This window comes from Symphalangus syndactylus, chromosome 6 (genome assembly GCF_028878055.3).
Source record: "Symphalangus syndactylus isolate Jambi chromosome 6, NHGRI_mSymSyn1-v2.1_pri, whole genome shotgun sequence".
In the NCBI taxonomy this organism is placed as follows: Eukaryota; Metazoa; Chordata; class Mammalia; order Primates; family Hylobatidae; genus Symphalangus; species Symphalangus syndactylus.
The window spans coordinates 108,712,136-108,739,717 of record NC_072428.2 but is presented as its reverse complement, the minus strand read 5'-3'; the positions used below and the strand labels follow the sequence as shown (position 1 = coordinate 108,739,717).

General features: G+C 33.8%; 1 protein-coding gene across 2 annotated transcripts in view; it reads right to left on the bottom strand.

Annotated features, from left to right (window-relative positions):
- Positions 1–27,582, bottom strand: part of LOC129484933 (putative protein ATXN8OS) — an 81,746-nt gene that overhangs the window by 3,463 nt on the left and 50,701 nt on the right. The window contains exons 2-4 of one of the 2 annotated variants that reach the window (XR_010121587.1): positions 15,071–15,302; positions 14,300–14,385; positions 1,852–1,935 (exon numbers count right to left, since the gene is read on the bottom strand). The gene's annotated coding sequence lies outside the window, so the exon portion shown is untranslated. The remainder of the gene's footprint in view (positions 1–1,851; positions 1,936–14,299; positions 14,386–15,070; positions 15,303–27,582) is intronic. The other variant, XR_010121588.1, reaches the window with a different exon arrangement.

Genomic DNA, 27,582 nt, shown 5'->3' with positions numbered 1-27,582 from the left:
AACCTAGTAAATATCCTTCTAGACACTGACTGGCTTTGGAAAGGAATTTACAACTAAGTCCTCAAAAGTAATTGCTACAAAAACAAAAATTAACAAGCGGGATCCAATGGAACTAAAGAGCTTCTGTATAGCAAAAGAAACTATCAACAGAGCAAACATCACCCTAGAGAATGGAAGAAAATATTTCCAAACCATGCATTTGACAAAGGCATAATATCTACAATCTCCAATGAGCTTTAACAATTCAACAAGAAAAAAACAAATAATCTCATTAAAAAGTGGACAAAGGACATGAACAGAGATTTCTCAAAAGACAGACAAGTGACCAACAAACATAAAAAGTTACGAATTTTGAATACAGTGTAGAATTATTAAGTTAAGCTAATTAACATACCCATCACCTCAAATATTTAACATTTTTGTGATGAGAACATTAGAAATGTACTTTCTTTATGATATTGAAATGTGGGGTATTAAGTTATTAGCTATATTCAGCATGCTGTATAATTTATCTCCAAAAAAATTATACTTATTTCTCCTGAGATTTTGTAGCCTTTGACTATGATGATGGATATTTTTTAATTGAAGATTTGATGAGAAATTGAAATGCACTAGTATTACTAGAACGATGATAAAATTCAGCTTAATTTATTCTTTATTAAAAACATAATTTGAAGCCTTAAGAGGTTTAAAAGTTTCAAATTTTAAAAAGTGTTCTGATATATTAAGAAATCTTGTAAGCTGGGCTACTTACTATATTCATGGGGTTTATTTATACAGTATTATAACATGGAGCTAAATAGTTGTAAATGTGCTATATGAATGTCTATTCAGATGTGGTTATTCCTATGACAGATAAATATGCTTTTGCCCCTTGATATGGCAATGGTAAAAGTATAATAAATATGCACATTGGGATTTTCAAAGATATATTTTTCTCCACAGCAGATTTAGTAGGCATGCAAATAAAGTTTTAACAGTGCTTCGTGGAATGTTAAAATTAATGCAGAGTGCCTGCTCTTACTGCTAATATAAGCCAGAAACGTAGTCATATATCAAGCCATTGGTAGTCCCCAAACTTGCCTACCATTAGCTGGAATGCTTCAATAAAAATAATTGTGAAACATATGAATGTCTCTGTCTCATCCCCAGAGATTATGACCTAATTGATTTGGGGTGGAGATTACTATTTCATTGGTCTATGGGGGTAGGGAGTGGAGCTGAGTTTTGAAATTTTTTAAAATTCTCAAAGAGATGTTAATGTGCAAAACAGTTTGGGAACTTCTGCACTAAGCAATTATTCTTGTTTTAAAATGTTTGCCCTCGTCTTCAGCAAGAACAATTTCCCAGTCATTAGTAAAACTGCTAATTCTGTAATGAAACAAAACCAAATCTCCATTCCTGTCTGTAAATAGAATTACCAAGCCAATTCCAGAAAGCTTTACAGTAAGGTTAATGTTGTGTAAATGTGCTAAATTAAAGATTCCTTAAAGGGAACTTTATATTTGTGATCATATAAACATTGATTTAGTATTATGTCCAATAAAAAAATTTTAGCAAATTTTGTAGAAAATGAAATCCTATCCAAATTCTGTAGAACTATTTATTTTTGATCTGGCTATCTAAGAATGGAAAACTATATACAGAAGTATCTTAAGAAAGGCAATTTTTAATTACATACATATTTCATTTATTTATTCATTTACCCATTCATTTATTCACGTATTCGTTTTTTATTGTAGAATTTTTTTCTTTTTAATTTTTTTTTAATTCTTACGGGCACGTAGTGGGTGCATATAATTATGGGGAACATAAAATATTTTATATAGGCATACAATTTATAATACTCACCTGAGGGTAGCAGGAGATCTGTCACCTCAAGCATTCATGATCCCTTTGTGTTGTGAATGTTCTAATTGTACTCCCTGAGTAATTCTAAAATGTAACAAAATTATTGTTGTAATCACCGTTGTGCTATCAAATAGTAAATCTTATTCATTGTTTATAACTGTATTTCTGTACCCATTAACCATTCCTATTCCCCCCACCTCACTACTCTTCCCAGCCTCCGGCAACTACCATTCTACTCTCTGTCTCCATGAGTCTCCATGAGGTCAATTGTTTTAATTTTTAGCTCCCACAAATGGGTAACAACATGCAAAGTTTATCTTTCTGTGCCTGGCTTATTTCACTTAACATAATCTCCTCCAGTTATATTCATATTTTTGCATATAACAGAGTCTCATTCATTCTTCTTTATTGCTGAAAAGTATACCATTGTGTATAGATACCACATTTTTTTTTTTTAATTTGAGACAGAGTCTCACTCTGTTGCCCAGGCTGGAGCAGGCTGGAGTGCAATGGCACAATTTCAACTCAGTGCAAACTATGCCTCTGGGTTCAAAAGATTCTCCTGCCTCAGCCTCCCTCCCGAGTAGATGGGATTACAGGTGAGCACCACCACACCTGGCTAATTTTTGTAATTTTAGTAGACACAGGGTTTCACCATGTTGGCCAGGCTGGTCTCGAACTCCTGTCCTCAAATGCTCCACCACACTCAGCCTCCCAATGTGCTGGGATTACAGGCATGAACCACCACCCCTGGCCCACATATTCTTTATTCATTTTTTTGCTGAAGGACACTTAGGTTGCCCTCAAATCTCGGCTATTGTGAACAGTGCTGTGGTAAATATGAGAAGGCAGATACCTCTTCAATATAGTGTTTTTCTTTCTTTTGGGTATATACCTAGCAGTAGAATTGTCAGATCATGTGGTAGTTATAGTTTTCATTTTTTTAGGAATCTCTGTATGTTTCTCTAATTTACATTCCCAACAACAGAGTAGGATTGTCTTTCCTCCACATCCTTGTCAGTATTCATTATAGTCTGTCTTTTGGATAAAAGCCATGTTAATTGGGGTGAGATGATATCTCATTATAGCTTTGATTTGCATTTCTCTGATGATCAGTAATGTAGAGCACCTTTTCATATTCCTGTTTGCCATTTTTGTGTCTTCTTTTGAGAAATGTCTATTCAGATCTTTTGCCCGATTTTTAATTGGATTATTCAATTTATTTCCTATAGAGTTGTATGAGCTCCTTATATAACCTGGTAATTAATTCCTTGTTAGAAGGGTAGTTTGCAAATATTTTCCACCATTCTGTGAGTTGGCTCTTCACTTGGTAGATTGTTTCCTTTGCTGTGCAGAAGTTTTTTAGCTGAATGTGATCTCATTCATTCATTTTAGTTTTGGTTGCCTCTGCTTTTGGGATATTGCCCAAGAAATCTTTACCCTGACCAATGTCCTAGAGAGTTTCCCCTACGTGTTCTCTTAGTAGTTTCATATTTTCATGTCTTAGATATGTCTTTAATCCATTTTGATTTGCTTTTTGAATATGGTGAGACACATGGATTTAGTTTCATTCTTCTGCAGATGGATACTCAGTTTTCCCCACACCATTAATTGGGAGATTGTCTTTTCTCCAATGCATGTTCTTGGCATCTTTGTCAAAAATGAGTTCACTGTAGATGTGTAGATTTTCTTCTGGGTTTCCTATTCTGTTAAACTAGTCTATGTGTCTGTTTTTTATACTGGTATCATGTTGTTTTGGTTATTATAACTCTGTAGTATAATTTGAAGTCAGGTAATGTGATCCCTCTTGTTTTGTTATTTTTGCTCAGGAAGGCTTTGGCCCTTCAAGGTCTTTTGTGGTTCCATATAAATTTTAGGATTGTTATTTCTATTTCTGTGAAGACGTCATTGGTATTTTGATAGGAATTGCATTGAATCTATAGATTGCTTTGGGTCCTATGAAAACTTCAATATTCATTACAATCTATGAACAAGAAATATCTTTTTATTATATTTTTCTTTATTTTCTTGCATCAATGTGTTATAGTTTTCATTGTAGAGATCTTTCACTTATTTAGTTACGTTTATTCCCAGGTATTTTATTTTACTCGTAGCTATTGCAAATGGGGTTACTTTCTTGATTTCTTTTGTAGATTATTTGCTGTTGGCATATACTAATGCTACTAACTTTTGAACGTTGATTTTGTATCCTGTAATTGTAATGAATTTGTTAGTCAGTTCTAAAGGTTTTCTTGGTTGAGTCTTTAGGTTTTTCCAACTATAAGATTATACCATCTGCAAACAAGGATAATTTGACTTCTTCCTTTACAATCTGAATGCATTTTATTTCTTTATCTTGTTTAATTGCTTTAGTTAGAACTTCCAGTACTATGTTGAATAAAAGTGGTAAAAGTGGGCATCCTTGTCTTTTTCCAGATCTTAGAGATTTTTCCCATTCAATGTCATACTGGCTGTGGGTCTATCACATATGGCTCTTAACTGTGTTCATGTATGTTCCTTTTATACCCAGGTTTTTGAGGGCTTTCATCACGAAGGAATGTTGAATTTTATCAAATGCTTTTTCAATATCAATTGAAATGATCACATCATTTCACATCATTATCACATCATTATCCTTTATTCTGTTGATGTGATGTATCACGTTGATTGATTTGCAAATGCTGAACCATCTTTGCATCCTTGAGATGAATCCCTCTTGGTCATGATAAACAATCTTTACGACATATTACTGAATTCAGTTTGCTACTATTTTGTTGAGGATTTTTGGGTCAATGTTCATCAGAGATACAGGCCTGTAGTTTTCTTTTTCTGTTGTGTGTTTATCTGGTTTTGGCATCAGGGCAATCCTGACCTTATATGGTGATTTTGGAAGCATTCTCTCCTTTTTTGGGGGAACATTTTGGATAGGATTTGTATTAGCTCTCTTAAAACGTGTGTCAGAATTCATCAGTGAAACCATCAAGTCCTGGGCTTTTCTTCGCTGGGAGACTTTTTATTATGGTTTCATCTTGTTACTTGTTATATTATTATTTCTTCATGGTTCAATCTTGGTAGGTTGCAGTTGTCTAGGAATTTATCCATTTCTTCTAGATTTTCCAATTTATTGGCATAGAATTGCTCATAGTAATCTCTAATGATCCTTTGAGTTTCTGCAGTGCCAGTTATAATGTCTACTTTTTCATCTCTGCTTTTATTTATTTGAATCTACTTCTTTTTGTCTTAGTTTTGCTAAAGGTTTGTTGACTTTATCTTTTCAAAAGACTATCATTTGACTTTTTCTATTTTTAGTAGTTTATTTCTGCTATTATCTTTATTATTTTTTCTTCTACTAATTTGGATTTGGTTTGCTCTTGCTTTTCTAGTTCTTTAAGATACATTGTTACATTGTTAATTTGAAGTTTTCTACTTTTTGGATGTAGTCACATTGCAATAAACTCTCCTCTTACTATTGTTTTTGTTGTACCTTATAGGTTTTTGTATCTTTTATTTCCATTTTCATTTGTTTCAATAAATTTTTAAACTTCCTTCTTAATTTCTTCATTGACCCACTGGTCATTCAGTAGCATATTCTTTAATTTCCACGTGTTTGTATAGTTTCCAAAGTTCTTCTTATTACTGATTTCTAGTTTTATTCCATTGTTGTCTGACAAGGTACTTGATATGATTTCAGTATTTTTAATTTTTTAGGACTTGTTTTGTAATCTAACATATGGTCTATCTTTAAGAGTGATCCATGTGCTGAGGAGCATGTGTTAGTTTATTATATTCTTAAATCTTTGATCAGTAGCTAATGTAGGGCAGGCCCTGTATTAAATTCTATGTGGGAAAAAAAGAGATAAAAATACAATTTTTTAAAAAAAATTATAGAATTTGTATTATCCTTTGGCATAGTTACAGTAAATAATCCAAGAGAATAAGAGATGAGCAGAAAATGTATATATAATGTTAAGAAGCACACAAATTACAGCAGAATTTTTGTAAAAAGAAAATTTCTAATTTATACTAAATCTATAATTGAGAATGTAGTGGAGTGGTTAGCACATTTTTTAATAGTCCATATTCAACTATGGGGAATAGTGTATATTCAAGTATTCAAGTATGTGGAAAAAATCTTGCAATCTGGGAATAACAACAGCTTTCAGTTCAGACCAAATATTATGTATCAGGCTCTGTGATAAATTATTCACATATAATCTCATACTAATCCTCACAACAACCTTATTATGTAGGTTGTACTAGCTTCCTTTTGTATGTTAGAAAATTGAGGAAAAGAGAAAATCAGTATGTTACTCAATGTCATACACCTATTAAATAGCTGAGCTCGGTTTGGAAGACCCTACATATATACTCGTAACTATCATTCTGTATTTTTAATAAAGAATAGGATAATATATAATTGTAGGGATAGTGGAATCAACATTTAATTTTAAAGGATAAATAATTTATTATGAGAATACACAGTAATTTCTATTGTCATTTTTTCTCTCTCTTCTTTTTATATTTTATTTAATGAATATGGGTTAAATTTATAATAAGAAAATCAAAATAAACATAAATGTGAAGAGTGTGCTAGCAGGAGTTTCCCATCAATATGAGGAGCAATGACTACCCCCATTTTTTAGGCCTTGTTCAGCCTGGGGTCGGTCATCAGGAAGGGCATGTTCTCTACTCTTTTCCTTAGCTCTCATCTCCATTGATCAGCAGTTGATGTGTTTCTAGCCATGTTCAAAACCTCGAGAGGAAGGAAAAATAAGAGGATAAGTCAGGTCCTATGCAGCTGGCTGGTTTCACACTCTTAGTCCTTGAATATATTTAAAGTAGCTTTCCTGGATGGCCACACTATGTGGGAGAAGCTAACTTTCTCTATCAGTAAAATGTTCCCGTGGGCCTTCTCTGAAGAACTTTCTTCAGGTGGGCAGAAAGCACCTCTGATGTGGGTGCCTCTCAGAGCTCCTTCTGTAGCCACTGGGCATCAAGATACTTTCAAGCCTTTCTTCTGAGGTCTTCCCTCATCCTCTCCAACATGACTCTATAGGATAGAACATACCCCACATGGATTTCTCTCTCTCAGTCACATCTGGTCAATAGGAAATATTCACCCATTCCTTGTTCTGACAGACTTTAGGCAAGCAGGATAATTTGAATGGCAAGGAGAAGGTGTAAATTAAGAAGAAAAAAATAATAACTCCCCCTTGTGTAGAAAGACATACTCCTCTACTTTTTATGTTTCAGAGCACTTTCTTTTAAAAATATGTACTTGCATATTCTTTCCCTGTCCCCTTGAGTTATATATATATATATATAAATCTTTTTAAAAGTTAAATAAACCTAATTCCAGCTTTATAACCCAGGAATATCATTCTTTAGGACCTGGGAGGCACCTGTTTGAAATGGAATCAAGGAAAATAGAGCCCTATCTCCCAGTGGCGGGATAGGAGCCTACTAACTTGGTGGACCACGCAGCACAACATTGCAAAACTGTCTTCTGCCACACATATGAGAAGTTTTTTTGTTGTTGTTTTTTGTTTATAAAGCCTTTTAGCTACCACAGATGGTCAGCCTAATTACCAAGTGAGTTTGCTATGCAGTCAAGTCCTCTTACTTGAAGACTGGTTATTGTTTTTCTTTCAAACACATATGTAATTAATTCTTTCTGCTTGCCTATGTAAAAAGGTAAGATTTCTTTCTGTCTCTGCAACCTCCTTCGAGATTTACTGTTTTTAGTGGATTGCCTGTGATACGCCTTGTATTCCGGTTTAATGTATATTTTACAATAAAACTATTTTATTTCTCTTTTATTGTTTTAGAGAGGTTTTCTGGGTTGAGATTTTTATTATTTATTTATTTATTTATTGAGATGGAGTCTCGCTCTGTCACCCAGACTGGAGTGCAGTGGTGAGATCTCGGCTCACTGCAACCTCCGCCTCCAGAATTTGAGCGTTTCTCCTGCCTCAGCCTCCTGAGTAGCTGGGATTACAGGTGCCTGTCACCATTCCCAGCTAATTCTTGTGTTTTTAGTAGAGACAAGGTTTCACCATATTGGCCAGGCTGGTCTTTAACTTCTGACCTCTAATGATCCTCCTGCCTCAGCCTCTCAATGTGCTGGAATTACAGGTGTGAGCCACCACGCCTAGCTGAGATTTTGTTTTTAATCACACTTCCTCAACACAGCGCAGCAGCCTTCACTCTCTGGCTCTACCACCAAAGCAACTCACTTTTCCTTTACCTCTAGAAGTATTCAGTAGTTCACTGTCTATTGACCTCACTTATGAGTTAGGCACCTAAACAGAATTTTCCGTGGACTACCACCTCCTTTCCTTTCCTAAAAGAAGGAGTGAGAACTGTGTTTAGGGTAACAACTTTCTCTAAAGAAATGTATTCATCAGTCACTTAATTTTACTGTCTTTGACCTCTTTTTACAACTGTCATCTGACTTATGGATCTACCAAGAAATAGGAATAAATTTTTTGGAAGCTTTCTAATTCTGCACATGGAAGTAGAAGTTCATAGACATTTTGGTGTTCTTAAACTTATAGGGCGGAAAACATTTTCAAAAGTGGAGAAAGAAGCATTCTATTTAAACATTCTGCTCCAATTACAATAAGTAAAATATACATTATTCTTTGGAAATTAAGGATAAATTTGTTTTGTGTATGAATTTTAAGCCATGTTCTTTTCACTTGTAACCATATTCTCATTAACAGATTTCCCCCTGAATATACAAAAATGTTGGATTGTGGATTTTTTATAATCATCATTACCTGTGTATCTGTGAAGTAAATTCATTATAAAAACATCCTAAATTTGACTTCCAGCAGCCAAGATGTGTTACTTATAATTTTTAGTGTAACAATGTGTGTGATTTGCTTCAAAATATGTCTGCTATTAACAGTGTGATATCAGATAAAAATTGTTTAAATTACCATTTAAGGAATTGTCCTAATCCAGAATTCATAGTCCAGGGCAGGCAGCTACATTTTCATCTGAAATACAAGCCTCAGCTATCCTTAACATGATTAACAACAGAGGTTTTGCTATTTTGCATGACTATAATTGGTTTTCATTTGTAAAATAATGGCTTATTAGTGAATGATTGTTAGAAAGGGGTGTTCACTAGTGAAATTAATAATACTGGAAATATATTGTCTGGAAAAAAAGATTTTTAGAGACACCATTCTAACATGTATTAATAGACTTAAGACTCTAGCCAGTCTTGTACATGTTCTACACGCTGAAGCATTGCTCTCCAGGCTTGATTCCAAACAAACCAGTTCAGAGGAGTCCTGATGCCCTGGATATGCAACATGAATATTCCAACATTTGTCTTAAAAAACCTTCTAAAATTTTTTTCAGAGTACCCCCCAAAAACCAGAAAGCAAGGGTTTCTGGAGAGATTGCTTGTAGTCTAGTTTCAGGTTATTAAAAAATATGCATCTATCTGTTTCCTGTCTCATGCTGTTAGAGATCAAACAAAAAGAACCTAATAGTTTTGCATCACCAAACTCTCAATATTTTAGACAAGTTCAAAACAGCCAGCTGGAGATGGGGCACTGGGGACCATGAGGAGGAGGGTTCCTGAAAGGTTCACAAAGCAGATGATATTTGGGTTGCATATTGAAAACTGAGTAGGCATTTCCCAAGTTGACAGGGAGGTGAAAGGGGAAACATTTCAGCAGGGGACAATTATATAGATTGTCCCAAGATGTGAAAGAGTGCGGATTATTTGTTCAACTAAAATATGGTTGAAACTTTGAGGTGTTAAGCTATAGATACAGGAAAAGCAAGATTATGATGGGATCTATATGATCTACAGAAGTGTTCTTGAAGCTTTTTCTTAAACACAAGTCATAGTAAAATATTTTGTATTACTCAAATATAGACATATAAAAATTAAAATCTCACAAAAATATTACATCTTACTGGATAATGGGTACCCAGGTCTTTTGTATTCTATTCCTTTTGGTCTATTCCATTTTCTTTTATTTCATAAAAGATGTTTTTAAGTAAATTGATTTTCCGACACATCATTCAGTCACTCATACAGTATAAAAACTTTTCTCTGGAAACAACCTTGTAGAAAGTTGAGAGCTACTGAAAGGTTTTAAGCAAGTGTTTGTGATGTTTGCAAAGAACACTGTTCTGGTAATACAGAAAATGGATTAGAGATATAGAATTTAGGTGGAGGAAAAAAGTAGGGAATAATTACACTAGTCCAGACAAGAAATTGTGAGTGCATGATCTAGACATTAGCTTTGTGGATTGGGACATGGAAAATCTCAGAGATAAATGGGTAAAATTAGGAGAACTTTCTCACTGAATCTAGGTTATTGTTTGGTGGTAAGGGTGGAGGTGGGATGACATGAAAGATTTGGGACTGTTATGGACTAATGAATTATATAACAAGTGTGTGTGTGGTCAGGGAGTAGTCCATAAAATACAGAATAAAATGCAAAATATAGAGGAGAATTTCAATTCAGTTTTATTTTCTATTAAGAGAAGTTTACCATATTCTTTTGTTCTCAGTGTGGTTTTGGGATTTTCCATGATTCTCTAATTTTCTTATACAGCATATTTTAGGAAGTATGCTGGCTATTTGTACCTTAGCAATTGTTTGGTTTAATGGATGCCAAACCTAATATTGCCTAAGACAGAATCCCTTTGGGAGAAGAATTCAAAGACATGCTTTACAAACTCCCCAATGGGTCATTATAGCAATCCTGTGACTGGAACGTTGCTATCACTGCTCTTTTTTACACGTATAAAAGATGAGTGCCTGGGATTTAGTGATTTCTGAAATTCACTCTATTTGGAGGCTTAGCTGGAACTAAAATCTGTTGTTAATCACTTTCCCCCACTGAAGTGTTTTTCTTAAAACCCACATGGATTATTATTCGCTAATGACCTTGACTTATACTTTTAAGATGATCTTTCTATTTCACCTTAAAATTTTCCTGTACCTTCACATTTTCAGTCTTCCTTCAAGTCTGTCAGTAAGGTGTGATCTTCTTTATTACTAAGACTTTTCTCCAGCTGTTTTCATGGTTCTCACCACCTTTTTTTTCTTCCAAGATCAATGTGCTATTTCATTTGCTTTCTAGGATCGATATTTTTCAGATGCTCCACAGGCTCTTTAAGGATACTTTCTTTGGATTGTTATATTACCCCCATTTCTTTGTTGTTTAGAAACCACTTTTCTACTTTTAGTTGGCAAGGGTGGAAAACAAAATGATCTTTAGCTCTGGATAAAATACGTGTAAAACGAATCTGACCAGCCTAATTTATATATTTTAAAAGCTCATTCTTCCCAGCAAACTAAACAGCAGTAAAGATACAATTAACAACAATCTGAAATACTAAATGCAATCTAAATACTAATACTGGCTCCATCATATACTACCAAATTTATTTACTGAAGCTTATATTTGCTAGAAATCCAGGTTGTGTGTGTGAGAGGCAGAGGGAGAAAAGGACACAAGGCTATTTCACTCTATTTGCAATTTCTACTTATTGAAGTGGTAGATTAAATAAATATTAAATAGAATAAGGGTAGAAGTTGTGAATATTTTTATGTTGTCAATGTAATTCACTGTGGTGTCTAGTGAATTTAATTTATGAACAAAAATCAATAAAACTTTCTGTCCTGTCTATCTTAATTTGGAATATTTAGAGGGTGGTGATATAACAGTATAGTATAATATAATAGTAAAATATGAGAATACTTACTATAGTATGGAATATAATAGTAAAGTATGAGAATTGAAAAGAAAAAGCCGGGCGCAGTGGCTCATGCCTGTAATCCAAGCACTTTGGGAGGCTGAAGCAGGCGGATCACTTGAGGTCAAAAGTTTGAGACCAGCCTGGCCAACATGGTGAAATCCCATCTCTACTAAAAATACAGCTTAGCCAGGCCGGGTGGCAGGTGCCTATAATCCCAGCTACTACGGAGGCTGAGGCAAGAGAATCTTTTGAACCCCGGAGGCAGAGGTTGCAGTCAGTGAGATCACACTACTGCACTCCAGCCTGGGTGATACAGTGAGACTCTGTCTCAAGGGAAAAAAAAAAAACACCCAGAGAGAGAGAGAGAGAATTGAAAAATTAAAAAGTGGAATCTATTCAGTTTTGATATCTTAGTTTGGGGAAATTAACTGTGCTGAAGACCATTTATAAAACTACTTGAACCTCTCATTCAAACATTTCTGTCATGATTTTTTACCGACAGGCATAACCTCAGAAGACAGGTTCTTTCCTAAGGAACATTAAAATTTGTTAGATAGAGTGGAAATAATCTAACTTAATTCTATCCCCTATTAGTATAGTATATTTGTTAGATTATAAGTTATATTCTATAACCCTACATCCTGATATGTTGGAAAATTTCAAATTTCTTCATATGCATGCATTGATAAGAACAACATTTTGAAAGAAACAGATATTGGTTGAATCCCGGCTCTGTTATTTACTACCAAATTTATTTTAAAATTTAATTAAAATATATGTGGTTATTGTTGGATTTATGGGCTATTCGTGCAAAATAATGAGGATGGTGCTAGTCACACATTAATGAGGATGGTACTAGTCACACATGAGATGCCAAATAAATAGTGGTATTTATAAGTGACTATTTTCCCAAACTTGTAATACATTTCTTTAAGTGTCAAATGTTAACACTCGAAAAATATTTTATAGAGAATGTATCTACAAAGACCTCATGTTTCACTACCATATTTAACTGTGTAACAGAATGGAAATGTTATTTTTAAGTAGTGTCCAAAGATGCAGCATTTCTTAGAGCTGTCTTAAAGACTGTGAGTTAAGAAACAGATGAGCGCTTGCATGAGTAGACATGCTTCAACCCAGAAAAGTTATTATGGCTGTTTATATATCAGAGTTATTTCTAAAATTTTCTTAGCATATTGGCTTCTATGGCTTTAAACTGTACAAAGCCAATTGTTGTGGTGCATGCCTGTAGTCCCAGCTTATTCAGGATGCTAAGGCAGGAGAATCACTTGAGGCCATGAGTTCGAGACCAGCCTACACAACATAGAGAGACCCCCATCTCAAAGAGAAATGCACAAAAATTCAAATAAATATTAATACATCAATTTTCCAAGACTCTTTTTTGGAAACATGTAACTCATACAGAAAAAACTGGAAGAATAGTACAATTAATACCCATATATCATCACCTAGGTCAATCAATGATTGGTAGATAAAGAGAGAGAGAGACTTTTTCTGGGATTATTATGACAACTTATTCCTAAATATTTCAGTATATACTCCTTAGAACAATGCTATTTTTCTACATAAGCCTGAGATCAACATAACTTTCACACCCAACAAACATAATATTGATAGAAAATTACCATCTATTATAAAGGCCTTATTCAAAGTTTTTCCAATTATCTCAGTTACAGTCGTTGAAGTTTTACTGAAAACTTCAGTATCCTATCTTGTTATTTAGTTGTCATGTCTCTTTATTATAAACTGAAACCATTTTCTAGCCATTAAATAATTATATATGTGTATGTGCACATATGAAAGTATCTAATAATTCCTATTTCAGCAATCATTTTTATGAACAATTGGCATGGGATTTTGTTCTCATCCTTTCCATTTAAGCAAGATGCATTTTTTCCTTAATGTGGACAGTGAATTCTGATTGCTGTTATTTTCTTTTGAATTTTTCTGAATTTTTTTTTTAATTTACAGTCAGATTAATCTATGAATTAGGTGGATTTTTTGGTGCCTTCCTTATCTTATTTAATGATCAACTTCATACTGTTTTCATAGAATTTACTTAAAAACTTTTCTTCACTTTCTGTGATTTAGAATGTAACACTGGATCTACTTAATCTTTGAAGCTTTGGTAGGATTCTTCTGTGAAACTATTTCGGTGTGCTGTTATTGTTGATATTTCTTGTTTTCTCATTTTTTGTAAGATAATTATTTGATATCTTTTCTGTTTTCCTGATTTATATTTTCTATGTTTCTCTAAGAAACTGCTGGAGGCTTTAATCAAATATGATCAATCAAAAGGTCTTTATTCTAACACCACTTGGATTTCAGATTTGCTGATCTCTTTTGGGAGGTCCCAAGTGGCTCATTCATCATTTCTGATTACCATGGACTGTGGTCTTTATTTTCAGTCTTTTATTATTTACTCTTTATTCTTAGGGTAGGTGTTTGTTTTAACCAATTTAAAGCTCTCCTTAATGTAAGTACTCATCATTGCTATTACTAGGGAGAGCAGCTTCCTCCCATAAGTGATAAAAATGTTTATTAGAGAAAATGGATGCATAATTCCACAATTCTTTGTCTCTCTAAAATAATGAATGTTCTTTTCCTGGCTGTGCTATCTGTGATTGCATTCTCTGCTGGATGCCATAAATCAAGGACTGTTTTAAATTCTTGTTGATGGAAAACTTACTTTTTGGTCAGAGTCTCAGCTGAAAATTGTTTATATCCATTTCATGGCAGCATGACAATCTCTCTCTCCTTTTATAGCTATTAAAACTCAAAACAAAACAAAACAAAAACTTGTTGTTCAATTCAACCATGCCTATTTTAAAGTATTTGACTAATTTATTACAAACTATCATGATTTTTTTCTTTCAGAGGCTTCCCCATATTCACTTCAAATAAATTTTGTTACTAATTGTGTCTATATTGTTACAGTCACTGAAGTGTTCAACCCAATTCACGGTTTGCATTTGTGTGGCCAAGGCTCCCACTCAATTTTCACAACTATCGTATATATAGAAAACTGAAGAGTGAACTTCAGAGTATAACATACAAGATTGGTTAATGACCAGATTCATCATTTTGAGAAATAATTTATATTTATCAACAATTAATTCCACCAATTACATGATTGTGTGATTTCAAATGTTTTTCGTTATTTTTATAAGCTAAAGTCTTGGTACTAGAAGAAATGTCAGAGAAGTGTTTAGAAATGGTTTTATACTTAGGCAATTGCAGAATTTCCCCTAAAGGTAGTGCTAGTTCACTCACTTCTTCCATGTTATATATTTTGTTCAAAGTATCTAAGACCAACTTGTTATGACAGTACTATTATCTTCAATGCATTACAGGATGAAGAAAGACTTTAGGGCCAATTTTACCCCTACTATATAATATTTTCTCCTCCTCCATCCCAAATCCCATACACAAATTAGAGTGCTCTAGTGCCACCACCTACCATTTACTATAGTTAGCATCTCAATAGTGAATAGTGGTGAAAGACAAAAAGCTACTTCCAGGCTGTTGTTTCTTTTTTCTTTGTCTCTCTCTCTCTCTCTGTCTCTCTTTACTGCTCAATAGAGAATTTCATGGTGATGCTCTGTTTGCTGGAGGTGTTAACGAGCAATGTGCAAACAATGCGTATAAGAGAAAATGTTGTCTCTCTTTGGTCCTTTCTTCCTGGTCAAGTGCTAGATAACAAACATAAATGGTGAAAAAATAGGGACAAATTTTAGTCATTTTTATATTCTCATTGACAAATGGACAAGATGAAGTCATTCCTTGATAGAGTAAGATCATCATATCAAATATATTCCTTATAGCTTTTAAGATCCCTCAGTGTCACTTAAATTATTGCTGGAAGTCTATGGCTTATTGATAACCGGTTCGTTTTTATTTCTATAAGAGAGTATGGCAAATAGTGAATTAAGTGACAGGGCACTTAGACTTTAAGTGCTTCTAGCATCCAGGCTGTTGTCCTGAAATTATTGTGCACTTTGGAAACGATTTCTTCTTGTATATAATCTGTTCTTTCTAAATTAAGAGTCAGAAAACTACCAAACTTGGGCCAAATCTAGCCTTCTGCCTGTTGTTATAAATGAAGTTTTATTTGAACACAGTAATGCCCATCTGTTTAGGTACTTCTGGCTGCTTTCCTGCTACAACGGCAAGTCTGAAAAATTGCAACAGATAACACACATAACCTGCAAAGCCTAAGATATTTACTTTCTATGCTTCTATAGGAAAAGTTTGCCAACCCTTGCACTAAATGGTTGTACTTTGGTTCATTTGTAAAGTAGCTTCTCTTGCTCTGTTTCTATTCTCTGTTCTTTTATGATTTAAATACTGCTTGTAGAAAAATCATTACCAAATGAGGGATAGAATAAGAAAGGCTTTCTATATTGCTACTCACTGTTACATATGAAAATGAATAACAGATTCAGTTATCTTTCCTCTATGTCCTCAAATTCAAGGGGGCACTAGTGATAGATTCACGATAGATGGATAGATTATAGATATAGATATAGATATGAGCTATATATATAGATGATTTATCCATATGGATTCCCAATGTGATTTATAATTTTTTTCAATCAACTTTACAACCAAAATCTCATTTCCTAGATCCTGTCAGATTCTTGTTTCTTTAGTAACTCACTCAAATGTAACAAGTTAGCTCTTAGCCCATTTTTATCTGTTTTATCACAAAACCAACCTCATATTTATTTTATAATATCTTACATAATTGGGGTATTAGCTGTCCATGGTAGATTTGATCACATGTGGCAATTTTGTCCTCCACCAAGGAACCCAAACTAGATATTTTACAGAAATACAATTGTCTAAATCAGGAAAGAAACACAGAACAGGTAAAGATTAAAAGTGAAGGGGACATATGAAAGCATATTTGAAAGATTGAGTGTTAGTTTAAGTGTGTCTTAGCAGACAGAAAAAGCTACAGTCTGCTAAGTAAATAGGATGCTAATTTGCCATTAAGAGATCTAAAGTGGAAAGCCATTAGGGAAACAACTGGGGAAATCTTAATAAAATCTTTAGTTTATTTGTTTTGATAAATACGTTATGTTATGAGACAGGTTAACATGAAGAGAAGAAGTTGGGTGAACTTATTTTTGTAATTCTTTTATAAGCCTAAAATTATTTCAAGATAAGTTGTTTTAAAAAGACACTTTCATCTCATTAAACAGTTCAGCACCTAGTAGGGAAACACATGGATAGAAATGCAAAGAAAAAACATCAATACTAATGAATATCATGCCACAAAAGCTCTGATAATGGTTTCCCCAAGGTACCACAGAAACCATGGTAATTATTGATAACCTAAATCATATTATGTGAAATGGAAGCAGCTAGATATCAGGCATGCCTTCTTGGAAAAAGTGTTTCCACACTTTATTGTAAAAAATGAGTAAGATATATCAAGGATCTATAGTCTGAATTTGTTCCCTAAAAATCCCCTTGTACCAGTATTGGGAGAAGGGGCCTTTGAGGAAGTGTTCAGGTCATCAGTGATTTGACCTCATGAATGCTACAGAGCATTAGAAATGTGATTAAGAGTGGAAGGTTTTAAATACTATTAACTGAGTAAAACTCAGCGTAATTTAGTATCATTTGGATTTGGGGTTGTTGAAATAGGAAAATCTAGAATGAACCTAGGTGATTACATAGAAAACTAGTTGCCGAAAAGTACCAGTCACCAACATTTTGAAAAAAAGGGATAAGCAGGTTCGGTTGCAGGGAATGACTGCAGAGAATCATTTCCATTTTTACCTGTTATTTTCAACTGGACACAAAGTTATTTTAAGAGGCTGTTAAAACTCAGCAGAGTCATCCTACATTAGCTATAAATTTAGAAATCAATTTCCACTTGAAAATATGGAATTAAATATATTTACGCAGGGAAAGTTTAAAGTAAAGAGAACACACAAAAATGAAACTCTGGGCAAACCAACATTTGAGTAAAGTGAAGGAAGATCACCCTGCAAAGGAAATTAAACAAATCTAACACAAAAAAAAGAGGAAGAACAAGCAAAAGTTAGTGGTTTCCCAGGAGGTAAGAGAAAAAAAGTTTCAAGAAAAAAGGAGAGCCCAAAACTCGCAAATGTTCTGGGTATCAAATGATAAAATGATTAAAAATATTTGGGGTTTTTAACTAGTAACTTATTGATAAACTTAAGAAAGCTATTTTAGAAGTCAGAATGAGGTGTATTGAATTGGATAAAGAAATACAGAAGAGTTGACCCTATTGACTTTTATATGCAAATGATAAAAATACCATTAAAAGTTTATTTATGATTGTATAAATTGTAAGCACATGTATATAATGATTACAAAGCGCAAGTACAGAGGCTGGAGAAAGGAGAAAAAGAGAGAATTCATGGTAGAAAAGTCCCCTGAGGATATTAAATGAAATTGAGTCCTCGCCCCAAGTGCAAATTTTATTGTTGATTAGGAGACAAGACTTCTTTAATATATAAAGACCAATAGAGAAGAGATAATCAAATAAATTATAATAGAACACTTCCCTGAGCCAAATAAATACTTCAGACTAAAATGACTTAGCTTGTTGGGCACCTTTAATAGGAGAGATAAATATCTATTCGAAACAACTTCAGCAATGTGTTTAAATTGAAAAATAAATACAATTTTAGGCCTTGAAAAAGATAAAAGAGGTATACTATTTCCTCCTACTGTATCTGCAATACAGAAAACAAAAAAGGCTGAAAAACATGTACAGTTTGTGAGATAAAAATAACTGTGATCTCATTCATGATTTGGCTCTCTGTTTGTCTATCACTGGTGTATAAGAATGCTTGTGATTTTTGTATATTGATCTTGTATCCTGAGACTTTGCTGAAGTTGCTTATCAGCCTAAGCAGATTTTGGGCTCAGATGATGGGGTTTCCTCGATATACAATCATGTCATCTGCGAAGAGAGACAATTTGATTCCTCTCTTCCTATTTGAATGCCCTTTATTTCTTTCTCTTGCCTGATTGCCCTGGCCAGAACTTCCACTACTATGTTGAACAGGAGTGGTGAGAACCATTGTCTCTTGGTTCTCACTGGTTTCAAATAACTTCTTGATTTCTGCCTTAATTCCATTATTTACCCAGAAGTCAATCAGGTGCATCCTTGTCCTGTGCTGGTTTACAAAGGGAATGCTTCTAGCTTTTGCCCATTCAGTATGATATTGGCCGTGGGTTTATCATAAATGGCTCTTATTGTTTTGATATGTGTTCCATCAATACCTGGTTTACCGAGAGTTTTTAACATGAAGGGAAGTTGAATTTTATCAAAAGCCTTCTCTGTGTCTATTGAGATAATCATGTGGTTTTTGTCATTAGTACAGGTAATGTGATGAATTACGTTTATTGATTTGCATATGTTGAACCAGTCTTGTATCCCAGGGATGAAGCTAACTTGATTGTGGTGGATATGCTTTTTGATGTGCTGCTGGATTTGGTTTGCAGTATTTTATTCAGGATTTTCACATCAATGTTCATCAGGGATATTGGCATGAAGTATTCTTTCTTTTCTTTATTTCTTCTTAATTAAAAAAAAGATACATGCGCAGAACGTGCAAATTTGTTACATGGGTATATGTGTGCCATGGTGGTTTGCTGCACCTATTGACCCATAAGTTTTCTTTTTTTGTTGTATCTCTGCCAGGTTTTAGTATCAGGATAATGTTGACCTCATAAAATGAGGTAGGGAAAAGTCCCTCCTTTTCAATTGTTTGGAATAGTTTCAGAAGAAATAGTACTGGCTCCTCTTTGTATCTCTGGTAGAATTCGGCTGTAAATTCATCTGGTCCTGGGGTTTTTTTGGTTGGTAGGCTATTTATTACTGCCTCAATTACAGAACTTGACATTGGTCTATTCAGGGATTCAACTTCTTCCTGGTTTAGTCTTGGGAGGGTGTATGTGTCCAGGAATTTATCCATTTCTTCCAGGTTTTCTAGATTATTTGCATAGAGATATTTTTTTTCCAAGAGGCATTTGAATTTATTTGTATTGTTAAAGCACTAAAGAAATATGTATTATTTCATTCAAAAATTTTCACTTTGTCTACGGAGCCAAACTGCAGATAATTGTACTTGTAGCTCTTAGTAAACATATTATGTATTTGAAAACACATATTTCTCAATTTAAAGAATTTTGCAATCGAAGGAACTAAGACTGTCATGCTATTACTAAGAGCTGCATAGAGATATTTATAGTATTCTCTGATTGTTGTTTGTGTTTCTGCAGTGTCTGTGGTGATATCCCCTTTATCATTTTTATTGTGCCTATTCGATTCTTTTCTCTCTTCTTCTTTATTAGTCTAGATAGCAGTCTATCTATTTTATTAATTTTTTGGAAAAAAAATAGGTCCTGGATTCATTTTTTTTTTGAAGGTTTTTTTGTGTCTCTATCTCTTTCAGTTCCACTCTGATCTTGGTTATTTCTGTCTTCTGCTAGCTCTGGATTTGTTGGTTCTTGCTTCTCTAGTTCTTTTAGTTGCGATGTTAGGTGTCAATCTGAGCTCTTTCTAGCTTTCATATGTGGGCATTTAGTGCTATAAATTTCCCTCTTAACACTGTTTTAGCTTTGTTCCAGAGATGCTGGTACATTGTCTCTTGGTTCTCATTGGTTTCAAATAACTTCTTGATTTCTGCCTTAATTCCATTATTTACCCAGGAGTCAATCAGGTGCAGATTTTTCAACTTCCATGTATTTATGTGGTTTTGAGTGAGTTTCTTAATCTTGAGTTCCAATTTGATTGCACTGTGGTCTGAGAGACTATTTGTTATTATTTCAGTTCTTTTGCATTTTCTGAGGAGTGTTTTACTTCCAATTATGTGATCAATTTTAGAGTAAGTGCCATGTGGCACTGTAAAGACTGTATATTCTGTTGTTTAGGGGTGGTGAATTCTGTAGATATCTATCAGGTCCACCGGATCCAGAGCTGAGCTCAAGTCCTGATTAATTGTATTAATTTTCTGTCTTGATGATCTGTCTAATAATGACAATGGGGTGTTAAATTCTCTCACTATTAGTGTGTGGGGATCTAAGCCACTTTGTAGGTTTCTAAGAACTCCCATTCACAATTGCTACAAAAAATAAAATACCTAGGAATACGCTAACAAGAGATGTGAAGAACCTCTTCAAGGAGAGCTACAAACCGCTGCTCACAGTAATAAGAGAGGACACAAACAAATGGGAAAACATTCCATGCTCATGGATATGAAGAATCAATATTGTGAAAGTGGCCATTCTGCCTAAAGTAATTTATACATTCAATGCTATTCCCATCAAGCTACCAGTGACGTTTTTTGCAGAATTAGAAAAAACCTACTTTAAATTTGATATGGAACCAAAAAAACCCGCATTGCCAAGACAATCCTAAGCAAAAATAACAAGGCTTGAGGCATCATGCTACCCAACTTCAAACTATACTACAAGGCTACAGTAACCAAAACAACATGGTACTGATACCAAAACAGTCATAGACCAATGAAACAGAAAAGAGACCTCAGAAATAATACCACACATCTACAAACATCCAATCTTTGACAAACCTGACAAAAACAAGTAATAGGAAAAGGATTCTCTACTCAATAAATGGCTCTGTGAAAACTGGTTAGCCATATGCAGAAAATTGAAACTGGACCCCTTCCTTACATCTTACACAAAAATTAACTCAAGAGGGATTAAAGACTTAAAACTAAAGCCTCAAAATATAACAACTCTAGGAGAAAACCTAGGCAATACCATTCAGAACATAGGCAAGGGAAAAAATTTCACGACCAAAACATCAAAAGCAATTGAAACAAAAGCAAAAGTTGACAAATGGAACCTAATTAAACTAAAGAGCTTTGGCACAGCAAAAGAAACTATCATCAGAGTGAACAGGCAATTAATGGAATGGGAGAAAACAGTTGCAATCTAACCGTCTAACAAAGATATAACATCCAGGATCTACAAGAAACATAAACGCATTTACAAAAAAAAAAAAAAAACCCTATCAAAAAGTGGGCAAAGGACACGAACAGACACTTCTCAAAAGAAGACATTTATGAGGCCAACTAATATATGAAAAAAAGTTCAACATCACTGATCATTAGAGAAATGCAAATTAAAGCCACAATGAGATACCATCTCATGCCAGTCAGAATGGCAATTATTAAAAAGTCAAGAAACAACAGATGCTGGTGAGACTGTGGAGAAATAGGAACACTTTTACACTGTTGGAGGGAATGCAAATTAGTTCAATCATTGTGGAAAACAGTGTGTCAATTCCTCAGGGACCTGGAACAAGAAATACTATTTGACCCAGAAATCCCATTATTGGGTATATACCCAAAGGAATATAAATCATTCTATTATAAAGATACATGCATGTGTTTTTATTTTATTGCAGCACTATTCACAATAGCAACAACATGGAATCAGCCCAAATGCCCATCAATGATAAAATAGATAAAGAAAATGTGGTATATATATACCATGGAATACTATGCAGTTATAGAAAGGAACGAGACCATATCCTTTGCAGGGACATGGATGAAGCTGGAAGTCATTATCCTCAGCAAAGTAACACAGGAACAGAAAATCAAACATGACATGTTCTCACTCATAAATGGGAGCTGAACAATGAGAACACATGGGCACAAGGAGGGTAACAACACTCACTGGGGGCTGTTGGGGGAGGACAATGTGGTGACAGCATTAGGGAAAATAGCTAATGCATGCTGGGTTTAATACCTAGGTGACAGGTTGATAGGTGCAGCAAACAAGGTGGGGAGAGCATTAGGGAAAAGAGCTAATGCATGCTGGGCTTAATACATAGGTGATGAGTTGATACATGCAGCAAACCACCCCATGGCACATGTTTACATATGTAATTAAACCTGCATGTCCTGCACATATATACCAGATCTAAAATAAAATACAAATTTTGTAAAAGCCCTGAGATCTAATAACCCTATTCTTTCACAGACATATGAAGACTGAAATGGGCTTTCACGCTTTTAAGAAGAAATTACTTAATGTCCCAGAAAAATGGCATGTCCTCTGTCATTTCATTCAAGATTGTTCAAATGTCACCCTTTAAAGAATTTTGTTAAACACTCTTAAGAATGTTTCATTACTCCCTATCTCTTAACCCTGTCTAATTTTCTTGATATCACTTTTCATCACCAAATAATACAGTGTATAGTTGTTTGTCTGCATTTCTCACTGCAGTTTCTGCACTGCCTAAAACAGCATCTGGAATCTGAGTGCTTAGTAAAATATATATATACCAATGGCAGGAAATAAACGTTATGGCCTTTACTGTCTTTTACAAGTAGAAGGGGATATTTTCTGCTTAAAAAAAAGAGAGAGCTAATGTAAGGAACTTATAAACATGAGGAAAGTGATCCAAGTTTTTAATTGTTTTGGAGAGTTGAAAAGACAATTAAATATAAGAAGCCAAAGGGATGCTGAAGGTCATTTATTGGTTCATTTACTCATTCGTTCAGCTACATTTACTGAGTTCTTACTATATTAACATCATCTCTTCCCTCTTGCCCTCTCAAGGACTTTGCTCTTTGGGTTCTTTAAGATTTGCATCATTTCTTTCTCTCTTTCTCAGTCATTACTGTCTTCCTTTTTATTGAATGTTTCCATAGTCATGTAAACATGCGCTAGGAAATAGTATTCTACAGTGTTTTTCCTCTAACTCCCCATCCCGCCTCAGTCTCCACTTATTTTTTTCTGCTGCCCCCCACAACCAAATATCTCCAGTTACATTATTACATCATCCACTATTTTTTAAATGTGGTAGAAGTTTTAAACTTTCAAGAATATAGTAACTCTTGTACTATGAACATGTGCAATGCCAAAACTATAACTAACAAATATTAATATTTTGTCATATTGCTTGTGACTTTTGTCCACCAGTGGATGAACACATAAAGAAAATATGGTGCATATACACAAAACGATACTACTGAGCCTCAAGAAAGAAGAAAATCCTGTCATTTGCGACAACATGGATTAACGTAGAGGATATTATGTTAAGTAAAATAAGCCAGTCATACAAAAATAGATACATAGACCAAAGTAACAAAATAGAGACCCCTGAAGTAAAACCACACATCTGCCACCAACAGATCTTCAACAAAGTTGACAAAAACAAACAATGGGAGAAGAATACCCTATTTAATAAGTGGCGCTGGGAAAACTGGCTAGCCATATGCAAAAGAATGAAACTGAGCCCTTACCTCTCACCATATATAAAAATTAACTCAAGATGGATTAAGGACTTTTAAATGTAAGATGTCAAACTGTAAAAATCCTGGAGGAAAACCTAGGAAATACTGTTTGGGACATCAACCTTGGCAAATAATTTTTAAGTCTTTAAAAGCTAATGGAACAAAAACAAAAACTGACAATGGGGACCTAATTAAACTAAAGAGCTGCACAGTGAAAGAAACATCAACAGAGTAAACAGGGAACCTACAGAATGGGAGAAAACATTTGCAAACTATGCATCTGACAAAGGGCTAATATCCAGAATCTATAAGGAACTTAAAGAAATCAAATAAAGAAAAACAAAGAAGTTAAAAGTAGGCAAAGAACATGAACAGACACTGCTCAAAGGAAAACATACAACCAGCCAACAAACATATATGAAAAAATGTTCAGAATCACTAATCTTCAGAGAAATGTAAATCAGAACTGTAATGAGATACCATTTCACACCCATCAAAATGGCTATTATTAATACATTTAGAAAATAACAGATATTGGTGAGGTTGCAGAGAAAAGGGAATGCTTTTCTGTGGGAAGTAGTTTGAAGATTTCTCAAATAACTAAAAATAGAATTACAGTTTCATCCAGCAATTCCATTACTGGCTATACACCCAAAAGAAAATAAATTGTTCTACCAAAAAGACACCTGCACTCATACGTTCATTACAGCACTATTCACAGTGGCAAACACATGGAATCAACTTAGGTGCCCATCAACAGTAGATTTGGATTTTTTTTTAAAAGTTACATTTACACCATGGAATACTATGCAGCCATAAAAATAATGAAATCATGTCCTTTGCAGTAACATGGATTCAGCTGGAGGCCATTATCCTAAGAAAATTAGCACAGAAACAGAAAACTAAATACCATGTGTTCTCGCTTATAAGTGGGAGATAAATGTTGGGTACACATGAACACAAAGATGGAAACAGTAAACACTGGAGATTCTGAAGAGGGAGAAGAAAGGAGAGAGCAAGGGTTGAAAAACTACCTATAGCATTCTATGTTCACTACTTGATTGATGGGATTATAGAAGCCCAAACCTCGTAGCACTCAATATGCCCATGTAACAAACCTGCATGTGTACCTCTAAAAAAAAATAATAAGGAAAAATAAATAAATAAATAATACAAGCCAGTCACAGAAAGACAAATATTGCATGATCTTACTTACATGTGGAATCTAAAAAAGTGAAATTCATAGAAGTAGAGAGTTAAAAAAGTAACTATACTAGAGGTTGGAGTGGTGGGGTAGAGGGGTAGGATTAGAAAATGTTGGGCAAAGGACACAAAATTTCAGGAATGAGTTCAAGAGATCTATTGTACAACACTGTGACTATGGTTAATAACAATATATTGTATTCTTGAAAATTCATAAGAGAATAGATATTGTTACTACCAAAAAGTGATAACTATATGAAGTAATGCATACATTAACTAGCTGAATTTAGCCATTCCACAATGTGTACATATATATATATATATGTGTGTGTGTGTGTTCTATTTTTCAAAATATCACGTTGTATATAAGTATATAAAATTTGATTTGCCAATTAAAAAAAATAAAATAAAATAGTTATAAAAGCATTTCTCAGTGAATAAAGTTGTGGATGACATATCCATCCTGGTCTGCATTAAATTTAAATTTAGAACTGAAGATAAATAAAGTAAATGCTAATAAATCATTAAAAAATACTACATACTATACATTTCCTAAATTAACAGAAGGAGAAATGTAAAATGAAAGTCTGGAACAGATATAAATTATAAAAAAGAAAACATAAATGTTAAAAACAAAAACCATTCTATATAGAAAGATAGTTTTATGTGCAAATATATATATAAATTAATGTAAGCAGATTAAGCTTCATTTTTATATGCTATAATATTAGTTAATAATCAAGCTTATTTCTGAAATAATGCTTAATTTGAAGGGAAAATAAAAATGGAAAGAATATAGAAAACAATGACCTATAAACACAGGAATGCAGATATCTCTTTGATATACTAAATTTCTTGCTTACATATTCACCCAGAAGTGGGATCCCTGGATCATATGGCAGCTCTATTTTTAGTTTTTTGAGAAACCTCCTAACTGTTTTCCATGGTGACTGTACTAATTTACGTCCCTACCAACACTGTACTCGGGTTTTCTTTTCTCCACACTCTCCCCAGCATTTGTTATTGCCTATCTTTAGGATAAAAGCCATTTTTAACCAGGGTAGGATAACATCTCAAGGTAATTTTGATTTGCATTTCACTTGTGATTAATGATGTTGAGCATTTTTTTCATATGCCAATTACCCATGTATATGTCTTCTTTTGAGAAATGACTGTACAGTTTATTTTGTTCATTTAAAAATCAGATTATTTTTCTACTCTTCAGTTTTTTGAGTTCTTTATGTATTCTGGTTATTAATCCCTTGCCAGATATTTTGCAGATATTTTCTTCCATCCTGTATATTGCCCTTGATTGTTTTCTTTGCTGTGCAAAACTTTTTAGCTTGGTGTGATACCAATTGTCCATTTTTAATTCAGGTGCTTGTGCTTTTGAGGTCTTAGTCAAGAAATCTTTGCCCAGAACCACGTCCCGAAGCATTTATCAATGTTTTCTTCCAGTAGTTTTATTGTTTCAGGTCTTATATTTAAGTCTTTAATCCATTTTATTTTATATTTATATATGGTTAAATATAGGGGTCTAGTTTCATTCTTCTGCATATGGATATCCAGTTTTTCCAGAACAATTTGTTGAAGACTACCCTTTCCTGAGTGTATGTTCTTGGCACCTTTGTTGAAAATGTGTTGACTATAAATGTGTAGATTTATTTCTGGGTTCTATATTCTATCCCATTTGTCTACATGTCTGTTTTTATGCCAGAATCATGCTATTTTGGTTTTGTAGTATAATTTGAAGTCAGGTAATGTAATGCTTCCAATTTTATACTTTTTGCTCAGTGTTACTTTGGCTATTTTGAGTCTTCTGTGATTCTTATAAATTTTAAGATTTTTCCTATTTCTGTGAGAAATTTTGTTGGTATTTTAATAGGAATTGTATTGAATCTGTAAATCAATTTGGGTGGTGTGGATGTTTTAACAATATTGACTCTTCTATTTATGAACATGGGGTTTCTTTCCATATTTTTCATGTCTTCTTCAATTTCTTTCATCAATTTTTTTATAGTTTTAATTGAAGAGATCTATTGCTGCTTTGGTTATATTTATTCCTTGGTATTTTATCTTATTTTTTGTAAGTGCATTGTTTTCTTGATTTCTTTTTCAAATTGTTCGCTGTTGCATATAGAAATGCTTCCAAGTCTTGTGTGTTGATTTTGTATCCTGTAGCTTTACTTAATTCATTTATCAGTGCCAATCGTTCATTAATCTTTAGATTTTTCTAAATATAATATCGTGTGAAAACAAGGACATTTTGAATTCTTTCTTTCTTATTTAGATGTCTTTTATTTCTTTCTCATGTCTAATTGCTCTGGATAATATTTCCAGTACGACATTGAATAGAAGTGGTAAAAGTGGACATCCTTGTCTTGTTCCAGATTTCAGAGGAAAGACTAAGATTTTCTCCATTCAGTATGATGCTAGCTGTGCGAAATGCCCATCAAGGGATGCATAGATAAAGAAAATGTGGTATAGATACATAATGGAATATTATTCC